The 22,207-nt window shown below is 45.5% G+C and overlaps 1 protein-coding gene across 1 annotated transcript in view; it reads left to right on the plus strand.

The window, feature by feature from the left end:
* ACOXL (acyl-CoA oxidase like) overlaps positions 1-22,207 on the plus strand; it is a 380,633-nt gene that overhangs the window by 76,255 nt on the left and 282,171 nt on the right.

Raw genomic sequence — 22,207 nt, forward strand, 5'->3', positions numbered from 1 at the left:
CCCGGGAGAATTGGTTGTTCAGAACAGACACATCTTCTGGAAAAGCAGCTAAGAGCTGACTCGTGGCTAAGGGCCCGCGTGCCTTGGCTGAATTCACTGGGGGCACTGATGCTTGCACGGCTGTTGGCGTGTGACAGTCACCATCACAGGCAGGAGTTCATGAGGCCAGACCTCCAGAAGCCAACTCTGCCTCCCATTTCCTCCCGCCCCCTCCTCTGTCTTGGTTTGGAAAAAGCAGCCAGGAGAGAAGAGCTCTGGAAGGCTGCCTGCTCCTCGAGGCACTGCACTGTCTGTTCTCTGGCCCCTCCCCGTCTCTGTATCTCTTAAGCTCCACTGAGCTTGGGGAAGCTGGAAGGAGAATTAACGTACCCGTGAATATCCATCTGTGGCTTGAACCCAGATTCTCCATCAAGAAGGAATAAGTTGCATTCACCTGACTCCAGGCCTGACATCAGTGTGCAGCCACCTGAAAGGCAGGAAAATCCTTCCTTCCTCCCTTCTGCCGGGTCTGCAGTGCTCACAGGAAGCCTGCCTGACCGAGCTGTCTCGTGTGGTGCCCTTCCCGTCAGCGGGTGCAGCTGTGACCCTCAGTCCTGAGCCAGTGACCATCTGCCTGCCCGTGGGCGCTGCTTTACGTGCTTGTTTTCGGTGGCTCTGCAAAGTGAGTGGGGTGCGTATTCAGTTCTGAAGACCCAGGCCCACAGTGGCTCAGCGGGTCTCAGCTGAACGGGCTGGGTCAGCGAGGCCCCAGGAGAGCCTCAGGATGCAGGCCCAGGGGTGAGGCCAAGGCGCTGGCACAGCGGCAGAGGACGGAGGAAAATACTGCGTCCAAGTCTGTGATAGACACTGTTTCAGCCATTTTCCAGGCTCCAGAAGGAGGCAAGAGGAGAGAAAGCAGACGAGCCCAGAATTGCACCGTAGAGAAGATGGGACAGAAATCTGATCAGGGTTCTGTGAAGCGGGGACAGCCGTATCTGCACAATAGCCCCTCTGATCACAGCAGCCTCAGGGCCCCTCTGAGGAGAGTGCTGGTGAATATTAAAACCACATGCTGGTTCGTGGCTCTAAAGGTGCCGTAGAAACCCTGTGCTGTTACGTTTTGGAGTGGGTGATGTCGTGTGAAGGATGTCCACACTGCCAGGGACCGGTCCGCCCATTCAGGCCAGTGGTGGAGTCCTGGGGGGCAGGCATAGGGTGGTGTAGATGGGGCATGGGGGGGCCTTCTGGGAGAGACTTGATTTCTAAGTATCAGTAGATCTGGAGCAGTGGGGGTGGGGAGAGAGGACACAGAGTGGCTGATTTTTAAAAGGCACCCCTTCTCCGTTTTCCTGAGCATTATCAAGGGGCCAGCCCCTGCCAAATCCGGAGTGTCTGGGGAAGCGGGCACATTTGGATCAATTCCTTTTTGGGCATCTGACACACACATTTCGTTCCTGGCAATGTACAGGCCTTATCACGATCGTGGGCTCTGAAATCAGAGAACCCTGGGCTCAAACCTCAGCCTGGATGTGGCCAGCCATGGGGGCGTGGGCAGATCAGTAGCCTTCTTTAAGCCTCAGTTTCTTCACTTGTAAAATGGGCCTTCTGATAATGGTGAGGCCTGGGTGAGGATGTGAGTGCGTTGCTGGCGCAGAGCAGGGGCCCCGTCACTCAGAGCTGTTGCTGATGTGATGGCAGCTCCTGCTGCTGTTACTGGGGAGATAGGCGTTGGCTGTGGGAAAGGAGTAAATGGGCTTTTCCATGAAACAAATGCCTGGAGTCCTGGCCTCCAGGCAGCCAGGCGATCTGAGACGTTTTGCAGAGGTGCTTGGTGTCCCTTGGATTCCTGAGTATCTGAAGCGAAACACAATGGTCATGAGTCGGCACCTGCCCTGTTTGGGAGGTGGGTTTGCCCGGTGACGGGGAGACCCCTCGCAGAGCTGGACGGGCCTCAGACCCATGTGGTCCAGATACGGCCGATGTGTCATCCCTCACGGACCCTGGCCGCTGTGATCTCATCGAGAGCATCTCTGGCGAGGATGATCTCACCAGCTCTCTTGGCAGCTCCCTCCCCTCCTACAGCTTAAACACAGGACAGATGCTTTCTCAGCTGAAACCTGAGAAGGTCCTGCTTTTTCTGTGCTCGCTGATGAGTGGAAAACGGATCCCTTTCTCCAAAGGGCATTCCTCCTGTGTTAGAAAACTGTCGCCGTGGCTCCCCACGGTGACGTTTGCTCAAGGCCAGCACGCCTGGTCATTTTAAACTCTGCCCAGATGTGTTTTTCCCCCCCATGGTTATCTCTCATTTTCATAGCGTTTCTCAGTATCTTCAGATTTTCTCTTAAAGTCTTGCTGTAATAGCCATGCTTTCGTTTGTGCCCCAAATGCCATGTCTGATTAAATGATTAGCAGAGACAAAAGGAAAAGGAAACTAAGACATTTGGCAGGAGCTGGGGGCGGGGGGGGGATGCGCATTGAGAGAACTCTGCAGCCGAAGTTGGGGTGGGGGTGTGCTGAGAAGCCTTTTCTGAAGGAGGAAGGAAGCTGGGGAGATTCACGGTGGGTTTGGAGGCAGAAGTAGAGGAAATGTGAAATGTACACGAGGTCTAGCCCAGAGTTTGGGGTCGATTTTGCATGGAAATAATATTCTAGCGTAAGGCAAGCTGGTGCCCACTTTCAAAAGAGTCTCCCTAATCCTTTAAGTAGGTGTTACTCCGTAGCCAGGTCCCACCCTCAGGGTTTCGGATGCAGCAGCTCTGGGGCGCGGCCAGAGAATCTGCACTTCTACCCGGTGATGCTGAGGTTACCGGTCCAGGACCGCCCTTGGAGAACCACTGCACAGAACAGACGGATGCAGTTCTAAATTCCTGGCCCCATCCCAGCCACCCTGTCACCCTCTGTGGCCTCACAGTGCCTCCAGGATCAAGACACATTCTCTTCCAGTTTCCAGTGCCTTCCACGACCGACCTCTCACCCCGCCCACCTCGTGCTGCGGTGCAGCCTGGCGAACCCGTCCCCACTTTTCGCCTGGTTAGTTTCCCGGATGTTTCAGAGCTCCGGTAAATGTACCTCCTTCAGAAAGGTCACAGCCCGCAAGCGGTCCCTCTGTCATGTTCCAAGGCTCTGCACTCCCCTTGCAGCGTTTATTGTGGTTATAACCGACTCATGGTGTGATAGGTCTCCCCTGCAAGCCTAAAAGCTCCATGCTGCCAGGGGCCCTGCCGGCCTCGTTCGCTGCCGTGTGTTCAGCCTCCCACACAATGCTGGGCACCGAGTAGGTGCACAGCAAATAGGACCTGAAAGAATGGATGAAGAATGAATCAGAATTCACATAGAAAGCACCTGGGTTAGTTCTTAGCCGAGATAAGTTCTCAGTATGTGTTCATTCTGTGCCTCCCCATCGCAACCCCTCAGCCTGTTGCCAGGGTGACCGGGACGGATGTTGCGGCATCTTCCTTCTAACTCTCTGTGGCTCTTCCGCCCAGAACAAGGTGTCTTCTTTCGTCCTTCCTGTTTGTCCTGTCCCAGGCACTGCCCTTTGTGTCTGCTTCGTATGTACGTGCCGGCTTACGGCGCCAGGAGGGGGCACTGTGTTGGCGCCCGTTTTGCAGTTAGGGATGAGGCCCTGGTGGTCAGGGAGTCACCCGGGTGGGTGGGCACCTCGCACAGGGTGTCAGCGACACGCAGGGGCCATACTGCAGGGTCTGCGTGTTGAGTACAAGTCAGGAGTCCTGGACTGTCTCTCCAGTTCTGGATCCAGGGATCGCTGAGACCACGCCCACCCTGCCGGCTGCTGGAAAGCACGGTTTCTGTGGAGGAAGCTACGGCTTCTCTCGTTTCTTTGAGTGAAATGATCAGCTGGCCCTTGTTTGCCTCGCCTGCTTTTGGCAACTCTGCCGTGTGCTTGGTGAGGTCACAGTTAAAGCGGGGCCCAGATCCCCCCCGGGGTTGGGTGGTCGGCCAGGAGAGCCTGGGGGACTGCAGGCTGAGTCTTTGGGCCTCGCCGGCCAAGGGGACACCCTGCAGAGCACAGATGCTGGAGGCGTCAAGTGACTTTGTTCTGTCAGGATGAGGCCACCACTCCTAACCGCGGGCAGGGAGGAGACCCCATGGCCATGGCGCCCCTGCATGGGCTCAGGGTCTGCTGCCACTGGGGAGTAGTGGGCCTGGGGTTTCACTTCAATTTCTCTGAGCTTTTAGTTTTCTCACTGCGTGAAATGAGGCAAAAAAAAAAAAAAAAACCATCTGATGGAAACATTGTGAAAATTCCATGAGTTAATTCATCTCTTCACCATCACCACCACCACCAAGACTGTTACAAGAAAATAATACTTATTGAGCCTCTATTATAAGCCATGCCTGTCATAAGTGCTTTACAGGTGTTAACTCATTTCTCCCCGCACAACTCTGAGAGGGTTCCATTGGTACCCTCACTTCACATATGGGGAAACTGAGGCAGAGGAGGTAAAGGAATTTGCCTGAGGTGGGCACTGACTATGCTTCCTTTGACTTTGGTGGTCCTTGTTAACGGTAGTAGATGGTCCCGTGTTTGGAAGGATGGTCCCAGCATGTTGAGTAGATAAGATTGACATGTAGATACTATTAAAAGATACTGTAGAATTAAGGGGGAACAGGGGCAGCCCGACACAGTGCCTGAATACCTAGGAGCTGGAGATGCCTTGGTCACAGGTGTGAGCTACTGAGTTGGCTGAGTTACAGCTTTGGGTCATGGCAGGCCCCCAGCAGGCCGCTGAGTCCTTGGGTCAGGAAGAACCTCACCACAGGCATTAGCCAGGACTGCAGCTGCTGGGAGCCGTGCTTGTCCTCATCGCCTTGTCCCAGTGCCCAGCGCTGAGCCGAGGGAAGGGAAGATGCCCCGTGTAAAGTTGCTGAGTTGAGAGGAGTGGGGTTGGCACGCCTGGAAGCAGTTGGAATGTTGTGCCTGTTCTAGACTCCAGAGTGAGGCCACTGAGACATGGACTCTGGAATCAGCCTCTCTGGATATGCATCCTGCCTCTGCATGGCCTTGGCAGGTTATTGAACCATCTCTACACCTCTAAAAATCATAACAGCACCCCTTTGTAGAGCTGTTGTAAAGCCTGAGGGAATTAATACCTGTAAGGGGCTTATACAGTAAGTCCTCTACATATGAACGACTTCCGTTCTGAGACTGCGTTCATAAGTCCAATTTGTTCGTAAGTTCAACAAAGTGAGCCTACGTACCCAACTAACGCTGTAATAGGTTTTTAATACTTTTAACACAAATAATACATAAACAAACAAACACAAAAAATAAAACATTTAAAATTTTACAGCATAGTCCCTTGAAAAGTACAGTAGTCCAGTACAACAGCTGGCATACAGGGCTGGCATCGAGTGAACAGGCAAGAAGAGTTACTGACTGGAGGAAGGAGAGGAGGTGGGAGATGGTAGAGCTGAAGGCTCGTCAGCAACAGGAGACAGAGGACAAGCTGCAGTTTCATTCATGCCTGACGCTGATGGCACAGGTTCTACCCTCTTGAAAAAACGATCCAGTGATGTCTGGGTAGTAGCTCTTTTTTTCTTGTCATGGATGAATGACACTGACACCGTAGCACTGGATTGCATTCTGAACGGCTGCTGCAACCTTTGTGTACCATTTTAGGTTTGGGTCCTGTGCCTCAAAAACTAACAGTGCCTCCTCAAATAAAGAAAATCCTAGGACTTCCCTGGTGGTCCATTGGTTAAGAATCTGCCTGCCAATGCAGAGGACATGGGTTCGAGCCCTGGTCCGGGAAAATCCTACAGGCCGCGGAGCAACTAAGCCCGTGTGCCACGGCTGCTGAGCCTGCGCTCTAGAGCCCACGAGCCACAACTGCTGAGCTCGTGCGCCACAGCTACTGAGGCCTGCTCTCCTAGAGTCCGTGCTCTGCAACAAGAGAAGCCACCACAATGAGAAGCCCGCGCACCGCAACAAAGAGTAGCCCCCGCTCGCCGCAACTAGACAGAGCCCGCGTACAGCAACGAAGATGCAACGCAGCCAAAAATAAAAAAATAAATAATAAAAATAAATTATTAGAAAATTTTTTTAAAAAAGAAAGAAAATCCCCTTGCCCTTTCCTGCATCGTGAATCTCTTCGGTTCTTCAGTTACTTCTTCTTCCTCCACTTTTGTTTCCATCATTATTGCTTGGCGCTTCTTAGCAGTACCAGCTACATCACCACTGCTTTTACGCTTGCTTCCGGACATCCTGGGCTTGAAATAAAGATACTGTACTACTGCGCTCTACACAGTACTGTATAGTAAAGTACATAAAGGCACAACCACTTTTAGAGGATGCACGCATGTGACAATGTACGCCAGACACGTGAACTAACTTACGTGATTGGACATGTGAACGCACGTTCACATCTTTGAAAGTTTGCAACTTGAAGGTTCGTATGTAGGGGACTTACTGGCTAGGGCTTTAAATACTAAATCATCAGTACATGTAGGCTGTTATTATTGTTAAAAGGGACCTGGAAGCTTATACAATCAAGTTCAGGTATACTGATGATTAAAAATGACATCTGAGGTTGTGAGGATCACAAATAGGGTTTATAACACATGCTTACCCCGAGGTGGTAGTGGCTGCTCAGAGCTGAGGGTGGAGAATTAGGAGGCTGAGTCTGGATGGGGCTGAAAAGTGGCTATGGTCGTGGTGAGAGCCACGTGGTGGGATGGGGAGCGGTGGGCTCCGTGCCGTCTGGCTGACCTCCTGGGGTTCAGTGAAGGACACGTGGTGTTGAGAGATGACTGGAGAGCCCAAATAACCAGCTTTGAGTCCTCAAAGGTTGCAGTGTTGAAGATGGTGGGCAGCTTTTCCTATCTCCTCGGGCTGAGGGGAGAGCAAAGGGAAGAAATTGGTTTCAGGTGGGACTCTTGGGCCTTGTGATAGACACACGGCCTTTTCCGATGGTGAGCATTGTTGGATGTGAATCAAGGGTCTGTGGAAGGTGCTAGAGCCCACATCTTCAAGAGAGTCTTGCCCCTCTGTTGATGGGGGTGTGGGGATATCATGTCCTCAAATGACCTTTCCAACAAGACCTTCTGATGGTGAGGGTTCATGGAGAACTAGAACAACAAAGAGGAGGAGGTTGGGGGCATCAGAGCATCCTTCTGAGTCAGAGGTGGCTCTTCAACCACAAGGGGTGAGGTGGTGCAGTCACTTGGGCCTGTGAGCATTGGGTGAACACAGGGCAGAGCAGGCCGTGTGTTCCTGCTGGTCTCTGGTCTTGCCTTGGGGCTTCCTCTTCACCCAGGTTCTGATGCATTCCCAGAGATATCCCTGACATCTGTGTTCTCTTCCTGGTGTCTGGTTCCTGTAGTGCCATGCTTGTGTGCCTTAGTCACAGGCTGGGGCTGGGGCTAGACAGCTTGTGTCAGAGTGCGACATTCTATCTTCTCTGATGACCTTGAACCAGATGCTGTGACATTCCTCCCTGAGTTGAAGCTCAGTCAGTCCTCTTAAATTAATAACTTCAATTTCTGTGGCTAGCACTATAAAACTACCAGATTTTTGTCTGTTTAATTCCTGCTAGGAGGTCACCTATTTTTATTTTCTTCTGGGATCATTTTATCTTCATCTCTTCTTCTTGTCACTTAGATTGATCTAATTTTTATCATTATTAGCAGAAAATTTACTTGGCAGGTATCATATCTTTTTATTCAGTCTCAGTACAGGGCCTAGTAGAGCACTAAATGTCATGGAAGTCTATCCTTCCTCCCTCCCTCCCTCCCTCCCTTCCTTCCTTCCCCCCTTCCTTCCTCCCTCCCTTCCTTCCTTCCTTCTATCCTCCCATGCATGCACTCATCCATCTACCTGTCCACCAACACGCTCGTACACCCACCTGTTCATTCATCAACCCATCCATCCATCCACTCATCCATCCATCCATCCATCCATCTACCCACCCATTCTACTACAAAGACTCTGAACACAGTGATGATCAGTTCCTCTATGATTTCGTAGTTAATGGGAGGTGTGGAATATTCTAGACAAAAGGCAGTCACTTACCTAATGGACACCATATTTTAGAAAAACTCCCCAGGCAGGAGTGTGTAAGGAGAGGCCAGAGGCAAACACCGTCCTCTAGATCCAGGCCCTCTTCTAGCAGTAGGCTCGAATAAGGAGCGTCTCTGTAGGGCCTTGTACACATGAGGGCTTCAGTGTGGGGACTGAATTGAATAGGTTTGGAAAGAAGTGGGCATACTCTAATACTGAGCACAGTGAGACCTCTGCCCCCTCAAACAATGTGGCATAATGGAAGGTGGAGAGAGGGGAGCAAATGGGTTCCCTAGAGTAATGTCTTGAAGGTGTACGGTTCTCACCAGTGTGTGTTTTATTGAAATTGGTGAGCCGAAGTTGCCATATATTTATTCTCTTGGCACTTTTGTGACATGGCCAGTCATCTCTTCATGCAGAGAGTGGTACTGGAGAGATGAAAACAGTGACTCATCCGTGTCAGTTGTATGTTTGTCCTTTTAGATGCATTGTGTGTGCTGTGAGGAAGTGGAGTCACACTGCTTATCTTCTTCTACTCAGGTTGGAGTTATTCCTTCTTTAGCATCCTCACACGCACTCACATACACACAGTGTGGGGAGCAGAGTAGCAGAACTTGCTCGAACGCCGGGGAAGTCCCACGGGATCAGGGCTTTGGCCTGGATGATCCTCAGAGGGATTGTCTGTAAAATACAGTCTCCAGAGTTTTCTGAGGTAGAAGCTTCCTGAGGCTGACCACCAGAGGGTGACAAATACCAGTAATGATCTGCAGATTATTTTTTCCTTTACATTTATTTACTTTTATATGCAAGAATTGGCTGGGATTTTTTTGGTTCTCATTAGTTTAGCTTCTTACCAGCTATGAGTGTTGATTTTTACAATGTGGTCAACAAAAGGAGAACAGGGATGCATCAGCCTAATAATCGTCTGACTCAAGACCAAAACTGTAAGCAGGATGTGGATGTTTAATTTATTTTTTATTGAAGTATAGTCGATTGACAATGTTGTGTTAGTTTCAGGTGTACAGCAAAGCGATTCAGTTATATATATGTGTGTGTATATACACATATATGTGTAAATATATATATTTTGGAAGGCAACTTATAAGCAGTTCAGGGCTACTTGGAAATCTTCTCTTGAGATTAACTACCTACACCATTCCTTCTATCACTTATGCATATTTTGATTCTCCAAAAACTTCAAGTTTTATTTATTATTTTAAAATATTAACTATATATTCTTTTCCATAATGGTTTATTACAAGATTATTGAATATAGTTCAATATAGTTGAATATAGTTCCCTGGGCTATACCGTAGGATCTTGTTGTTTATCCATCCTATATATAATAGTTTGCATCTGCTAATCCCAAACTCCCAATCCACCCCCCTCCCACCCCACCTCCCCCATCCTCTTGGCAAGCACAAGTCTGTTCTCTATGTCTGTGAGTCTGTTTTTGTTTTGTAAATAAGTTCATTTGTGTCATATTTTAGATTCCATGTGTAAGTGATATCATATGGTATTTGTCTTTCTCTTTCTGACTTACTTCACTTAGTATGATAATCTCTAGATCCATCCATGTTGCTGCAAATGGCATTATTTCATTCTTTTTTATGGCTGAGTAGTATTGCATTGTTTATATGTACCACATCTTCTTTTTCCATTCATCTGCGCATGGACATTTAGGTTGTTTCCATGTCTTGGCTATTGTGTATAGTGCTGCTGTGAACATTTGGGTGCATGTATCTTTTTGAATTATAATTTTGTCCGGGTATACGCCCAATAGTGGGATTGCTGGATCATAAGGCAGTTGTATTTCTAGTTTTTTGAGGAACCTCCATACTGTTTTCCATAGTGCCGCACCAATTTACATTCTCACCAACAGTGTAGGAGGGTTCCCTTTTGTCCATACCCTCTCCAGCATTTGTTATTTGTAGACTTTTTTTTTTTTTTTTGCAGTACGCCGGCCTCTCACTGTTGTGGCCTCTCCCATTGCGGAGCACAGGCTCCGGACGCGCAGGCTCAGCGGCCACGGCTCACGGGCCCAGCCGCTCCGCGGCATGTGGGATCTTCCCGGACCGGGGCACGAACCCATGTCTCCTGCATCGGCAGGCGGACTCTCAACCACTGCGCCACCAGGGAAGCCCCTATTTGTAGACTTTTTAATGAGGGCCATTCTGACTGGTGTGAAGTGATATCACATTGTATTATAGTTTTGATTTGCATTTCTCTAATAATTAGTGATGTTGAGCATCCTATTGGCCATCTGTATGTCTTCTTTGGAGAAATGTCTATTTAGGTCTTCTGCCCATATTTGATTGGGTTATTTACTTTTCTGTTATGGAGTTGTACGAGCTGTTTGTATGTTTTGGATATTAAGCCATTGTCAGTTGCATCATTTGCAAATATTTTCTCCCATTCTGTAGGTTGTCTTTTCATTTTGTTTATTGTTTACTTTGCTGTGCAAAAGGATGTGGAGTTATCTTGATGACTTTTCAGGATATAATTTGACTCACAAATGTCTTAAAAATAAGTTTGCAGTATCTTGGGTGGTTGTGAAAATGGTTAAATATTTTTTGTGGTGTTTCCATGGCAGTTGTTTACATTTTTAACAATTGAAACGTAGACATTTATTTCTTTTTAAAGATATATCTGCCTTTTTCCTCCAGAGCCAAAGATCTAAAGATCCTGTACAACCATAGATAAGTAGCACATGACATGAATATTTGAAATGGGTATTTGAAAGAATTCCTGCTTTGAATTTGCTTCAATTCTGTAAGCTCGTGTGGAATGCTTTCCTTGCACAGGACACAGCAGGCGGTGAGCAGAGCTGACCTGGTGCAGGTCTGTGCTCTCCAGTGGCTCAGGTGTATCCAGGTAACTGAGCTACTACAGTACCTTCAGGGGCTCCATCGTGTGAGGAAGCCTCCAGGGATCTTGCTGGCAGGTGGTGGTGGAGGTTTGAGAATAACTCTTCATAAAGACAGGGTCGCAGGATTTTTATGGTGGATGGGACCACAGAGATCAGAGTCCAATGCACATCTTCTATGGAAACATTTCTAAGTGAAGCCTCTGGGTCTCTCTGGCACAGAGACCTAGGAGTTGGCATCCGGCCCTTCCCCATGGAGCACAGTACCCAGGTCATGTTTGCAGGTGGACAGCCCGAGCACACACAGTGCTGTACGGCGTTCTGTGCTGCAGGAGAGAAAAGTCTGGGGCCTCCCTCCTGATTTGATGTGGTCCAGGAATGTTAGATGTTTGCGGCTGTGACAATGTTTCAAGGAACAGAGTTCCCTTCAACTAAGTCATCAGAGGCTGATTAAACCCTGTGGGAAACCCCAGCTTCCTCAAACCCTGGGTTGTGGCCGTGTTAGCTGTGAGGGAATGAGTGATGCTGTTGCCGGTGTGAACTGCTTCCAAGTTGTTCTGGGCCTGGGTCCTGCTTGGGAGGGGCTTGCCTTCCTCGGCTCCAGCAGCCTGCTCACCGAGGACAGGTAGAAAGTGTGCCCAGGCAGCAGCTGCGAGGAGCTTCACCTCTCCATGGAAGCCCTGTTGTCTGTCTGTGCCACCTGGAAGGTCAGACACGGATGATGGATGCCTGGATGGCTTGCTGTCCTTAGGAGATTTTCCACCTGAAACTTGATACTCCATGTAGCACAGGTGCTGGTACAGGTCACCGTCCCTTTTCCTCACTCCACGTTTCATTACTCCGTTCCGTTGTCCCAGCTGATGAATCCATCCAGTGCTTCCCTGTATGTGTTTGGAGCCTTTTATACATAATTGCTCTTTTAATCGTCCCAGCAGCGCTATGAGATGGGTACTGTCATGATTCCCATTTTCCCAGTGGGAAAACTGAGATATAGAAAGAGGTAACAGTGTGTCTAGAGTTTTCTGGACCTCCTGCTGCAGCATTCTGGCACTGGAGTCTGGCCCTGACTCACACTGGGATGACTTAGTAATCCTCAAGCAAGAGGTTCTTTGAGTTCAGCGTAGACCCAACTCCTTGGCATTCCTGGACCTCTTTGGCTCGCAGTTTTATTTGCTTCGGTAAACCGAACCGAACCAAACCAAACCAAACCAAACATTTAAAATAATTTGTTGTCTACATTTAAAAACGTGGAGATTCCATCCAGACTGGGATTTGGCAGGTGCCGAATGGTTAGCCGATGGGCCAGAATCCAGGCTTCCTTCCCCACTGGGATCTGGGACCTGATTTTTTAAAATGGCACTGCCGTCTTTGCCTGATAGCCGTGTGTCACCGTGTGAGCATCTGTGTACTGGGAGTAGGAGAGGGGAGGGGAGACAGGCTGGCCCTTTACATTGAATGTCCTTTTATGGGAAAAAGGTCTGCTTACAATGAACATTCATTGAGTGTGTTCAACTTTGAGCTCAGTCCAGTGGAATGATTTTTGAATACCTCTGCCTACCACGGTGAAATTTAATAAGCCAAAAAAATTCACACTTCCTTAGATAAATTTTAAAAAGTGAACTGGACCATTTAAATTTGCCTCCACAAACCCCTCATAAGTGCTAAGAAGAGAAGCAAAGCGATGGTTAGTGGAATATTTGTGAGTTGTAACTCTCTTATTTATCGACTCTAGGCATTTCTACATTTTTGCTATGGGAGATAAGAGTTTAGTTCACTTACACCACACCCCACCCCTGTCCCTCCTTTTAGTTTTTTTTACCCTCACAATTTTTGATTTTTACAATATTGTTTTTAATTCTCCCAAGGCTTACCAAGGTGCCTATGAATCTTCTTAAGCTTCCGTTTCTTATCTGAACAACCCCATTTCTTGACTCCTTTATAGCTGCTCCCTGCCTCTGTTAATTGGACCATTGACTTTTATATTGTCAAGGCTGATAGTTTAACTATAATCTAGCTTCTGGATTTTAAGTTACATTATTATGGCCAGGGCTATGAAGTACTCTTCACTGTAGAACTGTGTAGTATATGAGGACAGTGTTTTCTCTCTATAGGTCCAATGTCATGACACCTTTACAATTTGAAGAACACTATTCTTAGCATCAAGGTCAAATCACTTTTCTTACACTCTATAATTACTCAAAATCATGTCACATTTTTGTTTGCTTACTATTTAGATCATTGGATTTTTTGTGAGGTTTTTGGTTTCTCCTGGAGTTTCCAGTTGCCTTTCTTTTTTCTTGTTGGGAGCGGAAACATATGTCTTCATCCTTATTCCTCATATCATATCATCATATCAGTAATACTTTCCAGCTTTGTGCTCATTTTCTCTGTTGCATGGAATCTGACCACTTTTCTCCTGGAAGGTCTTATGGAGCTGATTTCTTATTTTAATCTGTTGTTTCTAAGCCTGATGTACAGCAATCATTTTCTAAATATTATTCTTTTTACTGGATTTCTAGGAGTAGGTCAACTTTTTCCTATATCCTACTGTCCTTTTGCTTGGTTTTCTTTGGGTTTTTTTGAGCATATACTCAAGTAATTTCCTCTGGAAGGTGTATGCATGGTCATATTTTGATTCTTTGTGTGTATGAAATGGTCCATATTTTGCCCTCACATTTGATTGATAGTTTAGCTGAAATTTCGCTCAAATTTTCAAAGGTGTTGCTCCATTGGCTTCTAGCATAAAGTTTGCTAGTGGAAAGTCATATATTTCCCTGGATGAGGCCGGCACTTTGTCTCTGGAAGTTGGTTGTTGTGGAAATTTCTCAAGAAAGTGTTTTCATCTGGTTTTTTTTTTTTTTTTTTTTCATTTTTCCGGCATGGCACTTGATAGGCTCCTTCAATGTGAAAACTAATATCTCTTTTCATTCTGGGGAATTTTCTTCTACTAGTTCTTTGATAATTCAAACTATAATTATTTGGAGGTTACAACTGTTATCTTGATTGCCTCTTATTTGTTCCCTCAAATTTTTCAACAGCATTTTTTCTATGTTCTGGACATTTTCCTGATTACACCTCTTTATTTATACAATTATTGTTAATTTTCAAGAGCTCTTTCTCTTATCTATTCCTTTTCTATAGAGATACATTTTTTTAGATGCAAATGCTTCTGTAATCCTCTGTAGATATCAATTAGAGATGGTTTTTCAGAATCTGCTCCCTGAATTATCTTTTTTTTTTACAGCTTTATTGGAGTATAATTGCTTTACAATGGTGTGTTACTTTCTGCTTTATAACAAAGTGAATCAGTTATACATATACATATGTTCCCATATCTCTTCCCTCTTGCATCTCCCTCCCTCTCACGCTCCCTATCACACCCCTCTAAGTGGTCACAAAGCACCGAGCTGATCTCCCTGTGCTATGTGGCTTCTTTCCACTAGCTATCTGTTTTACATTTGGTTAGTGTATATATGTCCATGCCACTCTCTCACTTTGTCACAGCTTACCCTTCCCCCTCCCCATATCCTTAAGTCCATTCTTTAGTAGGTCTGTGTCTTTATTCCTGTCTTACCCCTAGGTTCTTTATGACATTTTTTTTCTTAACTTCCATATATATGTGTTAGCATATGGTATTTGTCTTTCTCTTTCTGACTTACTTCACTCTGTATGACAGACTCGAGGTCCATCCACCTCATTACAAATAGCTCAATTTCATTTCTTTTTATGGCTGAGTAATATCCATTGTATATATGTGCCACATCTTCTTTATCCATTCATCCGATGATGGACACTTAGGTTGTTTCCATCTCCTGGCTATTGTAAATAGAGCTGCAATAAACATTTTGGTACATGACTCTTTTTGACGTATGGTTTTCTCAGGGTATATGCCCAGTAGTGGGATTGCTGGGTCATATGGTAGTTCTATTTGTAGTTTCTGAAGGAACCTCCATACTGTTCTCCATAGTGGCTGTACCAATTCACATTCCCACCAGCAGTGCAAGAGTGTTCCCTTTTCTCCACACCCTCTCCAGCATTTATTGTTTCTAGATTTTTTGATGATGACCATTCTGACTGGTGTGAGATGATATCTCATTGTAGTTTTGATTTGCATTTCTCTAATGATTAATGATGTTGAGCATTCTTTCATGTGTTTGTTGGCAGTCTGTATGTCTTCTTTGGAGAAAATTCTATTTAGGTCTTCTGCCCATTTTTGGATTGGGTTTTTTGTTTTTTTGTTATTGAGCTGCGTGAGCTGCTTGTAAATTTTGGAGAGTAATCCTTTGTCAGTTGCTTCATTTGCAAATATTTTCTCCCATTCTGAGGGTTGTCTTTTGGTCTTGTTTATGGTTTCCTTTGCTGTGCAAAAGCTTTTAAGTTTCATTAGTTCCCATTTGTTTATTTTTGTTTTTATTTCCATTTCTCTAGGAGGTGGGTCAAAAAGGATCTTGCTGTGATTTATGTCATAGAGTGTTCTGCTTATGTTTTCCTCTAGAGTTTGATAGTTTCTGGCCTTACATTTAGGTCTTTAATCCATTTTGAGCTTATTTTTGTGTATGGTGGTAGGGAGTGATCTAATCTCATACTTTTACATGTACCTGTCCCGTTTTCCCAGCACCACTTATTGAAGAGGCTGTCCTTTCTCCACTGTACACTCCTGCCTCCTTTATCAAAGATAAGGTGACCATATGTGCGTGGGTTTATCTCTGGGCTTTCTATCCTGTTCCATTGATCTATCTTTCTGTTTTTGTGCCAGTACCATACTGTCTTGCTTACTGTAGCTTTGTAGTATAGTCTGAAGTCAGGGAGCCTGATTCCTCCAGCTTCGTTTTTCGTTCTCAAGATTGCTTTGGCTGTTTGGGGTCTTTTGTGTTTCCATACAAATTGTGAAATTTTTTGTTCTAGTTCTGTGAAAAATGCCAGTGGTAGTTTGTTAGGGATTGCATTGAATCTGTAGATTGCTTTGGGTAGTAGAGTCATTTTCACAATGTTGATGCTTCCAATCCAAGAACATGGTATATCTCTCCATCTATTTGTATCATCTTTAATTTCTTTCATCAGTGTCTTATAATTTTCTGCATAGAGGTCTTTTGTCTCCTGAGGTAGGTTTATTCCTAGATATTGTATTCTTTTTGTTGCAGTGGTAAATGGGAGTGTTTCCTTAAATTCTCTTTCAGATTTTTCATCATTAGTGTATAGGAATGCCAGAGATTTCTGCATTAATTTTGTATCCTGCTACTTTACCAAATTCATTGATTAGCTCTAGTAGTTTTGTGATAGCATCTTTAGGATTCTCTATGTATAGTATCATGTCATCTGCAAACAGTGACAGCTTTACTTCTTCTTTTCCGATTTGGATTCCTTTTATTTCCTTTTCTTCTCTGATTGCTGTGGCTACAACTTCCAAAACTATGTTGAATAAGAGTGGTGAGAGTGGGCAACCTTGTCTTGTTCCTGATCTTAGTGGAAATGCTCTCAGGTTTTCACCATTGAGGACGATGTTGGCTGTGGGTTTGTCATATATGGCCTTTATTATGTTGAGGAAAGTTCCCTCTATGCCTACTTTCTGGAGGGTTTTTTTTTAATCATAAATGGGTGTTGAACTTTGTCAAAAGCTTTCTCTGCATCTATTGAGATGACCATATGGTTTTTCTCCTTCAATTTGTTAATATGGTGTATCACATTGATAGATTTGCGTATATTGAAGAATCCTTGCATTACTGGGATAAACCCCACTTGCCCATGGTGTATGATCCTTTTAATGTTCTGCTGGATTCTGTTTGCTAGTATTTTGTTGAGGATTTTTGCATCTATGTTCATCAGTGATATTGGCCTGTAGTTTTCTTTCTTTGTGACATCTTTGTCTGGTTTTGGTATCAGGGTGACCGTGGCCTCGTAGAATGAGTTTGAGAGTGTTCCTCCCTCTGCTATATTCTGGAAGAGTTTGAGAAGGATAGGTGTTAGCTCTTCTCTAAATGTTTGAAAGAATTCGCCTGTGAAGCCATCTGGTCCTGGGCTTTTGTTTGTTGGTAGATTTTAATCACAGTTTCAATTGCAGTGCTTGTGATTGGTCTGTTCATATTTTCTATTTCTTCCTGATTCAGTCTTGACAGGTTGTGCATTTCTAAGAATTTGTCCATTTCTTCCAGGTTGTCCATTTTATTGGCATAGAGTTGCTTGTAGTAATCTCTCATGATCTTTTGTATTTCTGCAATGTCAGTTGTTACTTCTCCCTTTTCATTTCTAATTCTACTGATTTGAGTCTTCTCCCTTTTTTTCTTGATGAGTCTGGCTAATGGTTTATCAATTTTGTTTATCTTCTCAAAAACCAGGCTTTAGTTTTACTAATCTTTGCTATTGTTTCCTTCATTTCTTTTTCATTTATTTCTGATCTGATCTTTATGATTTCTTTCCTTCTGCTAACTTCGGGGTTTTTTTGGTTCTTCTTTCTCTAATTGCTTTAAGTGCAAGTTTAGGTTGTTTATTCGAGATGTTTCCTGTTTATTAAGGTAGGATTGTATTGCTATAAACTTCCCTCTTAGAACTGCTTTTGCTGCATCCCATAGGTTTTGGGTCGTCGTGTCTCCATTGTCATTTGTTTCTAGGTATTTTTTTATTTCCTCTTTGATTTCTTCAGTGATCACTTCGTTTTAAGTAGTGTATTGTTTAGCCTCCATGTGTTTGTATTTTTACAGATCTTTTCCTGTAATTGATATCTAGTCTCATAGGTTGTGGTCAGAAAAGATACTTGATACAATTTCAGTTTTCTTAAATTTACCAAGGCTTGATTTGTGACCCAAGATATGATCTATCCTGGAGAATGTTCCATGAGCACTTGAGAAAAATGTGTATTCTGTTGGTTTTGGATAGAATGTCCTATAAATATCAATTAAGTCCATCTTGTTTAATGTATCATTTAAAGCTTGTGTTTCCTTATTTATTTTCATTTTGGATGATCTGTCCATGGGTGAAAGTGGGTTGTTAAAGTCCCCTACTATGAATGTGTTACTGTCGATTTCCCCTTTTATGGCTGTTACTATTTGCCTTATATATTGAGTTGCTTCTATGTTGGGTGCATAAATATTTACAATTGTTATATCTTCTTCTTGGATTGATCCCTTGATCATTATGTAGTGTCCTTCTTTGTCTCTTCTGATAGCCATTTTAAAGTCTGTTTTGTCTGATATGAGAATTGCTACTCTCGCTTTCTTTTGGTCTCCATTTGCATGGAACATCTTTTTCCATCCCCTCACTTTCAGTCTGTATGCGTCTCTAGGTCTGAAGTGGGTCTCTTGTAGACAGCATATATATGGGTCTTGTTTTTGTATCCATTCAGCCAATCTGTGTCTTTTGGTGGGAGCATTTAATCCGTTTACATTTAAGGTAATTATCGATATGTATGTTCCTATTCCCATTTTCTTTATTGTTTTGGGTTTGTTATTGTAGGTCTTTTCCTTCTCTTGTGTTTCTTGCCTAGAGAAGATCCTTTAGCATTTGTTGTAAAGCTGGTTTGGTGGTGCTGAACTCTCTCAGCTTTTGCTTGTCTGTAAAGGTTTTAATTTCTCCATCTAATCTGAATGAGATCCTTGCTGGGTAGAGTAATCTTGGTTGTAGGTTTTTCCCCTTCATCACTTTAAATATGTCCTGCCACTCCGTCCTGGCTTGCAGAATTTCTGCTGAAAGATCAGCTGTTAACCTTATGGGGATTCCCTTGTGTGTTATTTTTCCCTTGCTGCTTCTAATGTTTTTTCTTTGTATTTAATTTTTGACAGTTTGATTAATATGTGTCTTGGCATGTTTCTCCTTGGATTTATCCTGTATGGGACTCTCTGTGCTTCCTGGTCTTGATTAACTATTTCCTTTCCTATATTAGGGAAGTTTTCAACTATAATCTCTTCAACTATTTTCTCAGTCCCTTTCCTTTTCTCTTCTTCTTTTGGGACCCCTATAATTCGAATGTTGGTGCGTTTAATGTTGTCCCAGAGGTCTCTGAGACTGTCCTCAGTTCTTTTCATTCTTTTTTCTTTATTCTGCTTTGCAGTAGTTATTTCCACTATTTTATCTTCCAGGTCACTTATCCATTCTTCTGCCTCAGTTATTCTGCTGCTGATCCCTTCTAGAGTATTTTTAATTTCATTAATTGTGTTGTTCATCTTTGCTTGTTTCATCTTTAGTTCTTCTAGGTCCTTGTTAAATGTTTCTTGCATTTTCTGTGTTCTATCTACAGGATATTGGATCATCCTTACTATCATTATTCTGAATTCTTTTTCAGGTAGACTGCCTATTTCCTCTTCATTTGTTAGGTCTGGTGGGTTTTTATCTTGCTCCTTCATCTGCTGTGTGTTTTTCTGTCTTCTCATTTTGCTTATCTTACTGTGTTTGGGGTCTCCTTTTTGCAGGCTGCAAGTTTGTAGTTCCCGTTGTTTTTGGTGTCTGTCCCCAGTGGCTAAAGTTGGTTCAGTGGGTTGTGTAGGCTTCCTGGTGGAGGGGACTAGTGCCTTTGTTCTGGTGAATGAGGCTGGGTCTTGTCTTTCTGGTGGGCAGGTCCACGTCTGGTGGTGTGTTTTGGGGTGTCTGTGGACTTATTATGATTTTAGGCAGCCTCTCTGCTAATGGGTGGGGTTGTGTTCCTGTCTTGCTAGTTGTTTGGCATAGGGTGTCTAGCACTGTAGCTTGCTGGTCATTGAGTGAAGCTGGGTGTTGGCGTTGAGATGGAGATCTCTTGGAGATTTTTGCCATTTGATACTACGTGGAGGTGGGAGGTCTCTTGTGGACCAGTGTCCTGAAGTTGGCTCTCCCACCTCAGAGGCACAGCACTGACTCCTGAGTGTAGCACCAAGAGCCTTTCATCCACACGGCTCAGAATAAAGGGGAGGAAAAGGAAGGAAGGAAGGAAGGAAGGAAGGAAGGAAGGAAGGAAGGAAGGAAGGAAGGAAGGAAGGAAAGAAAGAAAAGAAAAGAAAAGAAAGAAAATAAAAGAGAATAAAATAAAGTAAGGTAAAATAAAATAAAGTTATTAAAATAAAAAAATAATTATTAAGAAAAAATTTTTTTTAAAAAGTAAAAAAAAAAAAACAAACCAAAGAACGGACGGATAGAACCCTAGGACAGATGATGGAAGCAAAGCTATACAGACAAAATCTCACACAGAAGCATACACATACACACTCACAGAAAGAGAAAAAGCGAGAAAAAAAAATATATCGTTGCCCCCAAAGTCCACCTCCTCAATTTGGGATGATTCGTTGTCTATTCAGGTATTGCACAGATGCAGGGTACATCAGGTTGATTGTGGAGATTTAATCCGCTGCTTCTGAGGCTGCTGGGGGAGATTTCCCTTTCTCTTCTTCGTTCGCACAGCTCCCAGGGGCTCAGTTTTGGATTTGGCCGCGTCTCTGCATGTAGGTCGCCTGAGGGCGTCTGTTCTTTGCTCAGAAAGGACGGGGTTAAAGGAGCCGCTGATTCGGGGGCTCTGGCTCACTCAGGCCGGCGGGAGGGAGGGGCACGGAGTGCGGGTTGAGCCTGCAGCGGCAGAGGCCGGTGTGAAGTTGCACCAGCCTGAGGCGCGCCATGCGTTCTCCCGGGGAAGTTGTCCCTGGATCCCGGGACCCTGGCAGTGGCGGGCTGCACAGGCTCCCCGGAAGGGAGGTGTGGAGAGTGACCTGTGCTTGCACACAGGCTTCTTGGTGGCGGCAGCAGCAGCCTTAGCGTCTCATGCCCGTCTCTGGGGTCTGCGCTGATAGCCGCGGCTCGCGCCCGTCTCTGGAGCTCCTTTAAGCAGCGCTCTTAATCCCCTCTCCTCGCGCACTAGGAAACGAAGAGGGAAGAAAACGTCTCTTGTCTCTTCGGCATCTCCAGACTTTTTCCGGACTCCCTCCCGGCCAGCTGTGGCGCACTAACCTCCTTCAGGCTGTGTTCACGTCGCCAACCCCAGTCCTTTCCCTGCGCTCTGACCGAAGCCCGAGCCTCAGCTCCCAGCCCCGCCCGCCCTGGCGGGTGAGATCAGACGATCCTCTCGGGCTGCTGAGTGCCGGTCGGCACCGATCCTCTGTGCGGGAATCTCTCCGCTTTGCCCTCCGCACCCCTGTGGCTGCGCTCTCCTCCGCGGCGCTGAAGCTTCCCGCCTCTGCCACCCGCAGTCTCCGCCCTCGAAGGGGCTTCTAGCGTGTGGAAACCTTTCCTCCTTCACGGCTCCGTCCCACTGGTGGAGGTCCCGGCCGTATTCTTTTGTCTTTGTTTATTCTATTTTCTTTCGCCCTACCCAGGTACGTGGGGAGTTTCTTGCCTTTTGGGAGGCCCTAGGTCTTCTGCCAGCGTTCAGTAGCTGTCCTCTAGGAGCTGTTCCACATGTAGATGTATTTCTGGTGTATCTGTGGGGAGGAAGGTGATCCCCACGTCTTACTCTTCCGCCATCTTCCCCTACATCCCGGCCCTATCTTTTTTTTTTAATTCAAGGGTTAGTTGGGGTCAATTAGCAGGATAGAGAGGGTTTGGGGGGCAGAGGGACTGGAAACCAGCAATTACGATCAATGTGAGGTTACTACTATAAGGGAGTTATGACAGGACCAGACTAAGGACCACCAGGGTTAATTTAAGCTGTTCAGAGATGAGTCCCCACAAAGATCCTATACTGACTTTTGAAGGACAAGTAGAAATTGGTTGTCAAACAAAGCAAGGGAAGGACATTGCAGGTGGAGGGGAGACCATGTATGAAGGCAGAGAAGAGTGCACCAATGTAGCCCGTTATGGATGAGCAGAGGGCTTAACGTGGCCAGAGCTTCCGTGGGCTGCTTGGCCTTCATTTGGAGAGGCAGCTGGAGCAGAATAAGTTCCTGACGAATGGGCATTTCCTGCCCGCCAGGCTGGCCCTGGGCAGGGTGACTGAGGGCTTCTTTAGAGCCACCTTTTTTGCTGCTCAGAAGACTGAGGGGCAAGTAGGTCTTGCCTGGGGGTCCCTGAACTTTCAGCCTGGTCGTCCCTGAACTTTCAGCCTGGTCATTGGGGATGTCAGCTTCCAGTGAGCAGGACCTGTATCTTTTTGGTCACTATTGTCCACTTTGGACTTAGAACTGGGCCTGGCACTTAGTTAAGAACTTGGGGAATGGATGGACGGATGAATATCGTGCTGAAGGGAAGCCTTCTTTGGTGGAGAATAAATCGGTCCAGATGACAGCTCTGTGGAGATCAGATGTGATATTTTAAATGCATTAAGGATACTGGGACCCTGATCTGAATCTTTAAAAAAATAAAAGCAAACATTCTCCATTTCTTATGCGTGTATCCAGACCTTTGTTTTATAACTTCGGAACCTGCCCCCACCAGGGTGTTTGTAGTCCAGG

The sequence above is a fragment of the Lagenorhynchus albirostris genome, chromosome 13 (assembly GCF_949774975.1).
Source record: "Lagenorhynchus albirostris chromosome 13, mLagAlb1.1, whole genome shotgun sequence".
In the NCBI taxonomy this organism is placed as follows: Eukaryota; Metazoa; Chordata; class Mammalia; order Artiodactyla; family Delphinidae; genus Lagenorhynchus; species Lagenorhynchus albirostris.